This window comes from Populus alba, chromosome 1, assembly GCF_005239225.2.
Source record: "Populus alba chromosome 1, ASM523922v2, whole genome shotgun sequence".
Taxonomy (NCBI): domain Eukaryota; kingdom Viridiplantae; phylum Streptophyta; class Magnoliopsida; order Malpighiales; family Salicaceae; genus Populus; species Populus alba.
This window is the reverse complement of record NC_133284.1, coordinates 1,604,075-1,618,432: the sequence shown is the minus strand read 5'-3', so window position 1 is coordinate 1,618,432 and position 14,358 is coordinate 1,604,075. Positions and strand designations below refer to the sequence as shown.

The following is a 14,358-nucleotide window of genomic DNA, read 5'->3' as shown; positions in this document are numbered from 1 at the left end:
CCTTTCAACTTCGCCTTTCCCTAGATCTATCTCATGTTATATGTTTCAAGGTGGAATGGATGGATGGTACAATATTGAAATTGAATACTATCCTGTTAATACTTTTCGCTTAATAGACATTTAAGGCTAAAAAAAAATTGTCATCAAGTATATCTTCAATTCTTATTTTTTAATCAAGTCTAGTGTAGGTATTTATAGTCTCCAAGAGGCGTGGCGTGGTGGCAAAGAATTTAAGATCTGCATAGCAAGTCTTGAGTTCGAGTCAGGGCATGCACCTCTTGTAAGAGCCTGGAACAACCGGGGTTTTACTCGCTTACCTAAACCCACAAAATACGCTTTTTCGGAGAGTGAGGTTTTCGAATCCATAAAAAAAGTATTTATAGGAGATAAGTAGTTCAAATCCTTGTTTCAAAGAATTTGGCACAAATTAATCCCTATCAAGCACATATAATTTTCCTGTCTAGCTAAATATTATTATAAAGCTAAGCTATTAATTATATATAAGGTTTTTGTACACACAAATTCTGTTTAATAAAATCTATTTAAAAGATAAACAAAATTATAAGAATTGATGGAAACAATATCCAATTCTCTCATATATGCAATCATAACTGTGACCGATGCAAACTTTAATAAATAGATTTCCTTACATACAATATCTTCCATATAAAAACATCATTTTCATCTTCTTAATTTTTTACTTACAATCTTAAATTTTTATTTACTTTATTTTGTCACTGGAGGAATCAAATTTAAAAAACTAAGGTGATGTTGGTTTTTATATTTTAAAAAAATTTAAAAAAAAATTATTTTTTAATTTTATTTCAAATTAATATGTTTTGATATTTTTATATTATTTTGATACATTAATATCAAAAATAATTTTTTTAAAAATTATTATTTTAATATATTTTTAAATAAATAACACAACAACTATAATTATACCTCTCTGTCTCAGTTATTATGCTTTTCAGTGTGAAATTAGGTACATTTATATCAACGAGTCAGAAGCACCCACGAAACTCTTTATAAACAAGACCTACAATGTCTATTTGATAGTCCATGTTCTGGCATGGTACGAGAAATCCACGTGGCCAAAGTCCTTACAAGAAACCCTGTCAAAAAAAACTACAAAAAAGTCCTTTATTATCAGAGCCTGAGTGGTGGGAAACGAGTGATGATAACTTGGAGCTATGCATGTGATTTTAATTGGTGCAACCACCTAGACCTAGCTTGAGTCAGTTTTTTTTTTTTTTTTGACATGTAGGTAATTTTATCTTTATTTTGACCTAAATATCCACATCTTTTTTATGTCACTAAAAAAATAATTTGGAATTGGATTTGGAAAGTCAGATTTATTAATTTTCACACGTTTATTAAACAAATCATATATATCCACTATTTCATGAGAAATTAATTTTTGACAACTTTCTTTGAATTTGAACATGTAAACAAATTTATTTAACTTGCAAGCCAATAATTTATGTTTCACATGCATGAATTATATAGGCCATATGAAAAACATGTTCGTCTCTCTCTCTCTCTCTCTCTAGTTCTATATATCATAGCTCGCTCACTACATATTTTCATACAAAAAGCTCCTAGTTAAACCTAAGTATCTCCTCTCCTATTAGCAACAATGTTGAAGCCACAGCTTCACCAGTCACACCTTTCAACAAAAATCCCTTTTCTACTACCTAAACCATTCATCCATGGCAGTGGTCATGCTTCTTTTCCTGTGTATTCAAGGTCCTTGTCCACTAAAGCAAACAAAAAAGTTCGTGCTGGCTATAAACATGGAAGCATTAAATCTATAGCTAGTGTCACACAGCAGTCCACAGATGTTAAGGCTGTGGTGACTGTGAAACAAACAGTTGTTGATTTTTGGACAGAAATAGGGATAGAACGAGGACTTGATGATTTTACAGACCTGTTTGGCAAAACACTCCTCTTGGAGCTTGTTAGTGCCGAGCTTGACCCAAGTAAGCAGTGGTTCTTGAAAGACCTGTGTTCCAAGTATTTTATATTTCTTTTTTCTTTACAAGTGCAAGAAACAACTTTTTAAGTTCTTATCGAATGATTTATTTATTGAAAAAAATTAACATATATTCCTTGTTTGCAAAGAAATATATATATATATTTGGAAGATTGAAGTAAGAAAAAAATTTGTCTAAATTCCAACTTTTTTTTTTCAATTTCTCCAGAGACGGGATTAGAGAAGCCCTCGATTCGAGGATACGCGCACAAGATAGATCATGAAGGAGAGGATATCAAGTATGAAGCGGATTTTGTGGTTCCACCAGATTTTGGAGAGATTGGTGCTATTTTTGTTGAAAATGAGCACCATAAAGAGATGTACCTTCATGATGTAGTGCTTAATGGCTTCCCTGCGGGACCAGTTCATGTGACTTGCGATTCATGGATCCATCCGAAGTTTGACAACAAAAAGAAGAGAATCTTTTTCACTAATAAGGTTAGTTACTTTTTGATAATAAGTTTTGTTAGCGTGAAAGAACCGACTGAATTTAACAGTTTAAACGGTAAATGGAATTTCAACATATTATTTATATTTTTATTTAATATACCACCTCAAATGAAAAATATTTAAGCTTAAAATTTATATACACACACTATATTATGCTTAATTTTTTATTAAATAGATGTGAATGATGGGATTCAAACTCGTAACCCCTTGATCATCAAAATTTTAATATCATGTTAAAAAAACTATTTCAACCTAAAAGGTTAAACTATCAGATGAGATCTCAAGATATAATTTATATTATTTTTTTAACAATTGCTTACTCTCTTGTTATCCAAAATCTTTTTTTTTGGTTAATTTGATATTATTTTTAATTAATTACCATGTTTGATAAATATTTTTCTTAATATATATAATATATATATGCGCGCGTATGTGTGGGGGTACTTTATGTACAAATTTTTTTCTTTCTTAAAAATATTTTGGTGGCATTTGTGGATGTTATGTGTGGGCTGATCCAATCCCATCAGTTTGAATGTTCTGAAAATTTCAACTTTATCACACTAATAATATAAAATAAGAATAAATTGAGGAAAACTATATAAAAAAATTTAATTTATATAAAATTTTTTGTTGAAAGAGTGAATAACTAGAAAAACAATACAAAGATAAAATCACAAGACATTATCCATCGGGGGAGCTGATATATATACTTTATATGCTTTAACTCAACGTTCATGATTTATATTTTTATTTTCTCACGATAATGTCAATATTACCATGTGAAGTTTTCAGGTCATGGATATGGTAAAAAAAAAAAAAAAAAAAATCTCGACTCATATAAATATTTATAACTTAGATATTTGTTTTAAATAAATTTATTAGATTATTTTAATATGTTAATATCAAAAATAAATTTTAATTATTTTAATCTTATAAAAATATCCCACATAACAGAATTTTTTATATTGATTGATTTTTGTGTTTCATGGAATAGTCATACTTGCCATCAGAAACACCAAATGGATTGGCAAAAACTGAGAAAGGAAGAACTCGAAACTTTACAAGGCAATGACAATGGAGAACGAAAGAAAGGTGAAAGGATCTATGACTATGATGTTTACAATGATCTTGGAAATCCTGATAGTGATCCAGAGACAGCAAGGCCGGTGATAGGTGGCGAAGAGCACCCGTACCCTAGGCGTTGCCGTACTGGCCGACCACGGACCGAGTCAGGTAAAAATGCAGAAAAATAATTATAAAAAAATAGTAGTGTTGGATTGTGTTCGAGTGAAATTCCCTGTCTGATCCATGACCAAGCTTTAAAACGTTTCAGATTTAATAATTTTGCTTCCATAAACTAGCTAAATTTTTTTTTTTTGAAAGGTTTATCTTAATCTACATGATGGAAATAATCCTTCTTTCATTATATGATAATCAAATAAAATAGAATTACTAAACTAAAACCTATCTATTAAAATAAATTGTAAAATATATAACTGTTAATCTATACCTATTAACTAAATTATGGAAATTATTTTTTTTCCTTCATTGATTCTAACCATTTGGAAACAATTGTGCTGATAGATCCACTTACGGAGACAAGGAGTAGCAGCTTCTACGTGCCTCGAGATGAAGAATTCTCAGAAATAAAGATGGGCACGTTTTCTGCCAAGACTCTCAAATCAGTATTGCATGCCCTAGTACCTTCTCTATCAACCGCTATTGTTGACAGTGATCTTGGATTCCCATTCTTCAGTTCCATTGACGCACTATTCAATGAAGGAATCAATTTGCCTCCCTTAAAGAAACAGGGGTTTTGGAAAGATCTTCTGCCTAACCTTTTCAGGGCCATTACTGATGGAACTAAAGATGTTTTGAAATTTGAGACTCCTGATACCATGGAGAGTAAGATATTTTTTATACCTATAATAAGAACTAGATTCAACATGGGAAATTAATAAATCCATCATAAATGAAAAGATATCTATCATTTTCTCATTTTAAGAGATTTTGTGTTTCAGGAGACAGATTTTTTTGGTTTAGGGATGAAGAATTTGCTAGACAGACTCTTTCTGGTCTCAACCCTTGTACCATCAAAATGGTCACGGTATAGTATTTTTGTCCCTTAATAAGAAAGGAAAAACCAGTCCAGATTCATGCAGTTCATCAAGAAATGAATCAATTGTTCACAAATGTTGGTAATATTAAACTAACGATGCTGAAACATTACTCTTTTCTTGATGAAAGTATTGCATTAAATCATGCAGGAATGGCCATTAAGGAGTAAACTAGACCCTGAAATCTACGGTCCCCAAGAATCAGCAATCACTACAGAAATGGTTGAGCAAGAAATCAAAGGGTTCATGACATGTGGAGAGGTATGAAGAAGAAAACCAATCGCATAACGGTATTCAAACTCATCTTGATTTTCCTCTTAACAAACTAAATTCGGTGCATTGATGAACGCAGGCAGTAAAAGCTCAGAAGCTTTTCATCCTTGACTACCATGATTTATTCCTACCTTTTGTAAGCAAAATAAGAGAGCTGAAAGGCACGACATTATACGGGTCACGGACATTGTTCTTCTTAACCCATGAAGGAACATTGAGACCACTAGCTATTGAGCTCACTCGACCACCGATGGATGGTAAGCCGCAATGGAAGCAAGTGTTCAGACCAGCTTGGCATTCCACTGGTGTTTGGCTTTGGAGGCTTGCCAAAGCCCATGTCCTTGCACACGAGTCTGGCTATCACCAGCTTATTAGTCACTGGTATGCACTTTCCTTGCGCTTGAGTTAGCAGCCGCCTTGCATTAATGTACAAAAATTTTCGGTTTGTTCAAAATTGCGATGAAAAAAATAGGATTTGAATCGATTTATAAACATGTATCATATGTTATGTTTTGCAGGCTAAGAACACATTGCTGCACAGAACCATACATAATCGCGGCCCATCGCCAACTTAGTGAAATGCATCCAATCTACAGACTCCTGCACCCGCATTTCCGGTACACAATGGAGATCAATGCTCTAGCTCGACAATATCTAATTAATGCAAAAGGGATTATAGAGACGTCATTCTTTCCTGGCAAGTATTCTATGGAATTAAGCTCTGTTGTCTATGATCAGGAATGGCGGTTTGACTACGAGGCGCTCCCCAAGGATCTAATAAACAGGTATGTTTGATCGATCCTTAGCTAGCCTATCATTCTACCAAACTTAGATGCTGCTAGTCATAATTAATAAACCTTTTGAAGCGGCTAGTTATAACATCTTCTTTCTGATTCTGATAATTGATAGGGCAATGGCTGTGGAAGATCCATCTGCTCCACATGGATTGAAATTGATGGTGGAAGACTATCCATATGCCAATGATGGTTTGGTTTTATGGGATATCATCAAAGAGTGGGTTAGTGACTATGTCAATCACTACTATTCAGACTCAAGTCTCATTGTGTCTGATAATGAGCTCCAAGCATGGTGGACAGAAGTTCGAACGGTAGGTCACGCTGACAAGAAAGATGAACCATGGTGGCCTGTGCTTAAAACACCTCAGGACCTTATTGAAACCCTGACAACTATCATATGGATAGCCTCCGGTCATCATGCCGCAGTGAATTTCGGACAATATACATATGCAGGATACTTTCCAAATAGGCCTACAACTGCTAGGATGAATATGCCAACCGAAGACCCGAACGATGAGTTGCTGAAACTCTTTTGGGAGAAACCTGAAGTGATACTATTGACAACATTCCCTTCACAAATTCAGGCTACAACAGTGATGGCTATATTGGATGTGCTATCAAATCATTCTCCCGATGAGGAGTATCTTGGGCAGCAAATAGAGCCACCTTGGACAGAGGAACCAGCTATAAATGCGGCTTTCTTAAAGTTCAATGGGAGGTTGAAGGAGTTTGAAGGAATTATTGACGGAAGGAATGCTGACAATAAATTGAAGAATAGAAATGGAGCTGGCGTTGTGCCTTATGAGCTTTTGAAGCCATTTTCTGAACCTGGAGTTACAGGAAAAGGAGTTCCTTACAGCATTTCTATCTGAAGTTTGAAAACTTGTAATGGTATGAAGAAAAAATAAAACAATATGGTGGAATAATGTTGCGCTAAGTTGTTTCTTCTTGCATTTGTCTAAAAGATCAGCAATTGAAAGCAATCCCAGTAGATTTAATGAAGGATCATGAATTTAATCGATTAGCTTTAGTCGACCAAAATTAGATTAACAGGGTTGAAGGTAATTGGTCAAATATTTTTCATGGGGGTAAAACTGAATACTTGACTCAAACAATTAGGGATAACAAGAGGGTCCTTGTCTTAAATTAAACAAAAGATTATTCCTTTAAATATACCAATGTATCTTTAAAATCATTAAAAAAAAATTAATTAACACGTAAAATGATGAAGATATCTATAATTAATCACAAGGAAATAAGAGCCAGTGAGGGCATATTTCCTCCCATCCCTCCTTCTCTCTTAATCTCCAGCATTAACGTTAATATTAACATGCTATTACTGTGTTGTTATTATTCATCCTCTTACATTTATCACGGTTTATTAATAAAAAATTTCTTCTAAATCCCTTGAAGTTTAGATTCTTTTTTATTTGGACATTGAACTTTATTTTCTTTCAATATCACCCTCAAAAGTTATGCTGTTATGCATGGTACTATATTTTTTTAATTTTCTTGATCTTTTAAATTTAAATTTAGAACCAATGTCTACTAAAATTTAATATTTTTTTTTCTAATTAACATATCAAGACGATGCGGGGATACATTCTTAAGATTGTTTAAGAATAAAACTCAGTCTTGATGGATATACATATAATTTAATATTCGATGATACCTATTTTTATTGAATAAAAAAAATAAATTTATCTTATATTTGTACCAATTCATAAAAGTATCAAATCCTAAATCATTCAAAACATACCATTTACATATTAGAAAAGTCCTTGATTGAAAAAGACCATTGCTAGGCGGCGAAGAACACCCTTATCGTAGACGTTGCTGCACAGGGCGGCAATCAAATTATAATAATCCATATTGCTGCACAGGACCAAGAATTGTAAGTAAAAATGTGGAAAAAAAATGGTACTGGGTTATAACCCTCAATCAAATTATAATAATCCATATTGCATAATTTTTTAGGTGAATCTCAATATATTCATGAATAATTATCTATTACTTATATCAAATTTATATAAAATATTTATGATAATATATATTTGTCGACATAATTTTGAGTACCTGAAATTAAACAAGTACACATGTATAAATATATATGATTTTATTAAATATATGAATGGGTACAATCTCTATGTAATATATTCTTTCAAAAGAATATGAAGATCCTCTGATTCTTCCCTCGGATTTAATGTCTAATGACTTGATTTATTTGAGTAATCAAGTCAAGATTTGTGCTTTGCAAGAACATGAATTTGGGCGTGTATTGCGAAGTGAGATGTTGTGATTTGATGCTTTGAAGAGTACCTTGATTTGTCTTCAAAGTGTTGTTGAAGAACTCTTATGAAGCGTTTTGGCTTGATCCAACAGAGCTTCATTCTTTTTAAACTTCAAACGTAGATGAATGAGGCTTGATAACTCTTTGAGAGAGAGCTTCCTTGTTTGAAGAGCTTATCTTGAAGAAAACTTGTATTATCAGGAATCCTCATGACTTTAGGTTGAGGCCCTCTATTTATAGATATTTGTAAGGGCTCTCAGGTCCTTTTCCAATGCCATATGACATAATTTTATTGGTTGATATCTATTGATGGGATCTTGTATTTATGATAAGATATCTTGAATATCTCATCCCAAGTGTCAACTTTTCATTGGCCAAGAAATATATGAAGGCTCATTTATTTTCCATGTCATTTATTTCAATTTTATTTTATCCTTTCTTTTAAAGAATAAAATTACACATGGTGAAATTTGATTGGTATAAAATTTGTGTTTCTATAGATGCCCCCAAGACAAGTTCACTTACATTTGAAATAAGTGGGTGACACGACTAAAAGATTGATGTCTTTTTCTAAGTGTAGGAGTGTCGAAGTAATAAATAACCCGGCAAGATCAGGGTCGAACCACAGGGAGGTTAATTGTATAAATTATAGACAACAACAACAACAACAATAGTAATAGTAATAGTAATAGTAATAGTAATAGTAATAATAATAATAATAATAAAGAAGAAGAAGAAGAAGTTAAAGAGGACTTTGAGATGTTTGATTAATGTGCGGATTAAACAATGATAAAAACAAATGTCAAGATTAGAGGGTCCACTAATGGTTTTTCAAACAAGTATAGTATAAACTCTTATTATTCAACTAGAAACCACACACAAAGGAGGTTCCAATCGGATGATTTGTCAATAATAGCTCATTATAAATTGTAACATGATCATATTAATTATCTTATTTAAGTAACACCAAACTTTTAAATATTGTCAGGAATTCATGATGCTAACTTATGTTAATAACAAATCAAGTTCCTTTCGTAGCACAGGTGTAGGTTATACCATATGGTTGAGCTATGAGAGTGCCAAGCATTTGTTGTACTAAGTGTTATACAACACAAATCTAGATTAACCATTTAACAAGCAATGTATTAAGAATTAGTAAGATAAAAAGTTAAGACATGTTAATATTAAACATTAAGGTCCATGTTGAGTTTGTATTAAAAATTAGTAAGATAAAAAGTTAAGACGTGTTAATATTAAACATTAAGGTCCATGTTGAGTTTACACTATACTTATTCTTACACCATTAGTGTAACCTTTTCACCTTGACATAATAAACTTAGCTAAACATAATGAAAAAGAGAAACATAAATAAACAATATAAGAACATAAATAAGATACAAGTTAACTAAGTAAAGGAAAGGAAATGAAAAGCATAAACAAGATATTAACGAAAGCAAAACTTAAGAATTACAAAAAATATAAAGAGAGAAATAAAGAGCATGATCTTGATCTGAACAACCAAGATGCCTAAATGCATGGTAAATGCCTCCTTTTATAGGCAAAAATTTGAAACTATTGATTTGATGACTAATTGTTAAGTGGGTGGCCAGCTCTTGACTTGGATAAAATTTTTGTCTTCTTGTCTAAACAAAATGTCATTGCTAACATCAGAACTAGAACCACCTATACACATGAAAGTTATAGGAAATTGTCTTAACTTTCCAGGAAAAAATAATTGAGGTCATTTGGACTTCTAGAACTCGAGATATGACCCAATTATCGAACAGTGTTCTAGTTTGGACTGCACCAACATCTCTTTTCTAAGTTTGGCCCTCTCTTTGTCATTTCAATTTCAATACTTAAACTCATCAATCAATCCTTTCATTTATGTGATAGACCTGTATTTAAGATGAACATTTACCATAAATTAAAGGTATCTTATATTATTAGGTATGTTATTATAAAACATGTTTTAATTAAGAAGTTATTGATACTTTAAGTGCAAAATAATGATATAAAACCTTGATAAAATACACTTTTAAGTACTAATCAGTGGGCATGTCTCGAAAACTATAGTTGAGAGGGTTTTATATTTCTGACTAAAATTTGATTTGACCATATTAGATTTTCACAACAAGTTGATAAATCTTATTATAAAAATAAAATATGATAGTCAAAATTAAAAATTTATGGATGAATCTTGATTGAGATTTATCAAATCAAATGATAGAATGTTCAAGTCCAACACCTCATTTGAATCTGTTGCATATTCAGGACCAAACAAAATTTATCTTTATACCTGAATGGCAACCAACACTTTGACCGGGCTGCAGGAATTTTTTCATCAGAAGTGGTCACTGTAACATCTTGTTTTGAAGATCTCATTGTTTTGAATCCAACGATGCAATTCGTTCGTGATTCCGGATAGTGGTTAATGTTGTTAAAGAACCATATCAACCCAATAGCTTAAGCTATTAGGTGAGGTCCTAGAAAATGATTTATATTATTCTCTAACACAACCTCTCAAGTGAAAGCCCTTTGGGCTTGAAACTTGCACATGCTAACATTACCTTGTGCTTAATTTTTATCAAATAAATAGGGACGGTGAGATTCAAATTCGTGACCGCTTGGTCATTAAGGTTTTGATACCATGTCAAAGAACTATATCAACCCAATAACTTAAGCTGTTAGGTGAGGTCCCAGAAAATAATTTATATTATTCTCTAACAAATGTTCTATGAAATATTAAAGATTTTAATTCATTTTCTCTTCCTTCTCTTGATATGCGTGCGCACTCATATTGATTGATAAATTATTTTTTCTTCCCGTTCAAATGTTCTTTCCTTTTTAACAGTATAGGAAATTTGTTGTTTCCTTTTCTTTTGGCTTTACCATGTGCATCCTTTGTTTCCTGAATGAATTGTCCACGTGAATGAATTATTAAGAGAGCAAAATAATTTCCAGTACTGGTAGCCGACTTCGCTTAATCAAACTAGGAAAATTTTCTTCAACTAGGAAAAGTTCACTGGCTTTTGATTATGTTAATTAAGCAAGAGTCCTCTCATCAGAGTAAGCGGCTATAAAAACCATGCTTGTCCCTTCTATTTTTTTACAGACAGTTCGGCTTCCAATAAGCCAGGCAATCAATCTTAGGAGGCGTTCGTCATTCTCTTCTTCTTTAGCACCAACAGGTTGCTACTATTCTCAAAGGAATCAACAATATTATTTCCATTCAATAAGTTGTGGTCGTTCTGTGTTGTTTTAATAATCCTGCTTCCTTCAACACAGCCTCCACCAGCAGTCCAGGTATGCATGTCTCCATTTATTTTTTTGTTTTATTACAATTGCAATTTTTTAAAAAAAGGAGAAGGAAGGTGCCCACCCTATTCTTTCTATCTCTATATATCTCCGATTATGTGTGTGGCTGTTCACTGCTTGGTGGTATCGAACCTCCCAAAGCTCTGAAATGATTTGCCAAGTCTGCTCCCATGGTGGACTGTTCCATCAAGGGATCTTTCTTTATTGGAAACCAAACCATCACTACAGCTATTTCAATGTCCTTTTCACTACAGCTTCCACTAATAGTAAAAAACCAGCAACTAATGAAGGAAGTGTTTATTCAGACCACATTTCATCATCATCATCATCATTTTAAAAAACCAGCATTTTTTGCATTTCCTCAAAATCTGGTTCAAAGCAGCTGATATCACGCCGCACTTAGTTGTATTAACAACTCTTATTGAAGTATCGAGATGATTTATTGCGTGACTTCAAGACTATTGAGAACTTTATAATCAACATCGCGGCTTCTGCAGATCACCACGAGACCAATATCTATACATCACCATTTGCAATTTTTCCGACTAAAAGAACATTGCATTTCCTTTCTTTATGTTATAACTAGCACGACTCCTTCTTCTCCTTTTACTATCAGCACAACCTCCACCAGTCTTAGCAGGTATGCATGGGTGTCTCTCTCTCTCTCTCTCTCTCTCTTTTACTTACTGTTGCAGCATTATATGGCGTCCTCATTCTTGATGCTACCACCATGCTCTATAATAACATCAATGTCAGCTTCACATGCCTCCTCAACTGCATTGTTCCAAGCAAAAGGAAAGAATGTGTCGCTAGCCAAAGCAACTCGCTTGACCTTATCTCCTGTTTTCTACTTGTTCCTTTCCCGGCCACAATTGAAGCAATCTGCAACTGAGTCCTCACTGTCCGAAGGGACTTCACTAGACACCGTTCCAGCATCACAAGCATGCTTTAAATGGTTCTCCTTGTTATGTTACTCTTTCTAGCATGAGACGTCATTGCAGCTTTAGAGCCTTTGTGGTTGGAGCTGAGCACCATACATAGTCTTTCTATGTGATGAGTGATGAATTGCATTCCGTACGGCCAGGTTCCAACCATGACTAGAGAAGATGCGAGCTCATCTATTGCCTAGAAGAAAACCCCAGCTCCTAGTTTGAAAGTTGATGGGAGACATGCTGTTTTTATCAAGTTCTTAGAGGAACATAGGAGGCTGCTTGATGCTTTCATCCAATAAAACCCTGGGTTGCTTGAGAAGTCTTTCTCACTCATGCCAAGGGTTCCATGTTTTGTTCACTTTGACAATAAGCGAGCCTTATTCTTGAAGATTCATAATCAACTGCACATGTGACGAACCCTTGATTTAAAAGGGAGGCTGACTAGTCGCTTTCAAGGAGAGGAAGGGATTGATGCGGGCAAACTGATATAAAGGTTGATTGCTCCTTCATCCGAAGAATGATGATTAAGGTGATTGACGATGCTAAAAATTTTATTCATTTAGAATCCTTACCAGCGAGCCTTAGACATAAAAAATCTTGAAGTGCAGCTAAAAAACTTTGAAGCTTTTGAAGCTGAGTTCATATGGATCCATTTCCACCACTCATACTGAAATAACAAAAATAAAGGAACAACTAATAGAGTGGCAGAGCAAGAAGATCAAGCTGGAGTCATCCCTCAAGCTGCATGATGAAGAGCTTTCTAGGAGAAAAATCATCACCTCCTGTATTTGAGCAGAGTTCACCACACTATAATCTTCCCCTATGATGAGTGAAACTGACTCCGTTATTCTTTAAAGATTAAAAGGACTGTTGGAGACCAAGCAAAAAGAGTTAAAAGGACAAAACTGAAAACCATAGTATGCTGATGATTTATTCTACTTTGGAATTCTTATTGTTATTATTTTTTTGTAACACTAGCTTATCGACTTTATGTTGAGAATATATACTTTTATATAACAAAATTCTTCTTTCTATTAATAAAGTCTATATTTTGCCTTCACTTTTCTCCTGTCACCTAATTTTCCATGTTATGATTGTGTTTAATTTGAGGTTTACTTATCCCTTTTTTTCCACGTTAACAATTATAGTGGCTTGAATAGCTTTAAATAATGGTGTGATTGTGCTTAGAATAATTTATAAGTTGTCTATGTATCTTTATGGATAAAGGATCAAGTCTGAATGTAGTTCAAAACTTTTTTTTTTGTCAAAGAGTTTTTTTTTTACGTGACTGTAATCAGAACAAATTCCAAGTTGCCTACGTATCTTTGTGGATAAAGGATCAAGTCATAATATAGTTAAATTTTGTTTGTTTTTTTTTGTGCCTTTCGCAGTTTTAGCTCGTGTGGGACATGAGCTACATCAGATTTCAAGCATAGTATCTTTTCAAGAATTTGCCATTGATAGGCCTAATCCTTAATCCATTCTCATCAACAATTTTGTAAGCTCCATTGATGTAGACTTCTTGAACCACATATGGGCCATCCCATATGGAGAGGAACTTGCTGCCCACGCGTTTTGACATGATTACCGGGTGTCGTACTGCCAAGACATGATCTCCTTCTTGGAATGAGCGTGGTCACACCTTCTTGTTGAAAGCTCTACAGAGTTATGCTTGATAACATTCTAATCATTGTTATGCCTTAAGATGTTTTTCATCTAAAGCTTCAATGTCTTTAAGGTGTAGATGAATATTGTCTTCATTGGAAAGTCCTTGGATTGTGATTCTTAAAGATGAAATTTGACATTCTAGTGGAAGAACAACTTTAACCCCGTATACCAAGGAGTATGGAGTAGCTTGAGTCGGTGTTCGAAATGTAGTACAATAAGCCTATAACGCCTCCCCAATTCTCTTATGCCAGTCCTTCGAGCGATTCACCATCTTTTGAGAATGTTGCATAAAGTCTTATTAAAGGCTTTTGCCAAACCATTAGTCAGAGCATTATACATAGAAGAGTTATGTTGTTTGCAACTAAACTATGCATACAACTTGTTCATGGCTGTATTGTAGAACTCATTTCCATTATCGGTTATGATGTATCTTGGTACCCCATAATGGTAAATGATGTTTGTTCGGATGAAGTTTACA

The 14,358-nt window shown here is 33.5% G+C and overlaps 1 pseudogene; it reads left to right on the top strand.

Annotated features, from left to right (window-relative positions):
- Nucleotides 1-1,576: 1,576 nt before the first annotated feature.
- Nucleotides 1,577-6,621, top strand: LOC118036833 (linoleate 13S-lipoxygenase 2-1, chloroplastic-like; annotated as a pseudogene).
- The last annotated feature ends 7,737 nt before the right edge of the window (nucleotides 6,622-14,358 follow it).